Source organism: Acomys minous (assembly GCF_964271855.1).
Source record: "Acomys minous genome assembly, chromosome: 11".
Lineage (NCBI taxonomy): Eukaryota > Metazoa > Chordata > Mammalia > Rodentia > Muridae > Acomys > Acomys minous.
Window position 1 is genome coordinate 81500 of NC_140492.1, and position 1310 is coordinate 82809.

A 1310-nucleotide genomic window follows, 5' to 3' on the forward strand; every position below is an offset into this window, starting at 1 on the left:
ATGGAACCCAGAGACAATGTAACATACTTTGTATTCTTGGGCCTTTCAGAGAATCCAAAGGTGCAGAAAGGACTTTTTGTTCTGTTCTTGCTCTCCTAGATTTTGACCATGGTGGGAAATATGCTCATTGTTATGACTAACTATTAGTAACAGCCTGGGCTCACCAATGTATTTCTTTCTTGCTAGCTTGTCATTCGTAGATATCATTTATTCATCAGCCATTTCTCCCAAATTGATTTCAGATTTGTTCTTTGGTCAAAATACATAAATTTTGTATGACTCAGCTATTCACAGAATACTTTCTTGGTGGATCAGAGGTGTTTCTTTTGCTGCTGATGGTCTATGACCATTACGTGGCCATATGTAAGCCCCTGCATTATTCAACTGTCGTGAAGCAATGGGTTTGTTGTGCTAGTGATGTTACCTTGGGTTGGAGGATTTTTGTACTCTGTAATTCAGCTCAGTACTATATATGGACTCCCATTCTGTGGTACTCATATCATTGATCATTTTATGTGTGACATGTACCCTTTATTGAAACTTGCTTGTATTGATACCTATGTCATTGGCCTCTTAGTGATGGCCAATGGAGGTCTGATGTGCATGCACCGTGGTGTTTCTACTCTCACTCATCTCTTATGGTGTCATTTTGTACTCTCTGAATAACCTTAATCAGGAAGGGAAGTGGAAAGCTCTCTCCACCTGTGGCTCCCACATCACCATAGTTGTCTCCTCCTTTGTTCCCTGTATTTTCGTGTATGCACAACCTGCTGATACATTTCTCATTGACAAACTGTTGAGTGTGTTTTATACAGTCATTACTCCCATGATGAACCCCTTGTATATGCTTTGAGAAATTCAGAGATGACAAATGCTATGAAGAAGCTCTAGAGAAAAAAAGTTTTTCCAGAACAGAAATAAGTCTTCCACAATGAAGGAAGTCATCTGACTGTGATGTGTCTACTCATGATGCATATCTTTTTAATGCTGATGTTAACTTCCTTTATTTTTAAGCATTTCTTAAAAATACAAATGAATTCAGTGGTTGCACTATTAATTAATAAATTTTCATGCTATAACGTTTGCGATATCTTTATCACCATACCTGGACAGGGATAATGCAAATATAGTTGGGCACCAATGAATAAGAAGTAATGATTCAGTGAATGAAATCTTTATAATATTGCACTGATTTTATCTGTATGTATAGTTTGCATTGCCATATCTTGTTTCATTTTTTGTATTCTTTTTATGTTGATTTATTTTATAGTAGTTAAATATATAAGTACTATTAAACTCTTGTTAATTTG

At 36.0% G+C, this 1310-nt stretch overlaps 1 pseudogene across 1 annotated transcript; it reads left to right on the top strand.

The window, feature by feature from the left end:
• LOC311608652 (olfactory receptor 4A47-like) lies at window positions 1-891 on the top strand (annotated as a pseudogene). The gene has a single exon. The product of its transcript is annotated as an olfactory receptor 4A47-like (transcript).
• The last annotated feature ends 419 nt before the right edge of the window (window positions 892-1310 follow it).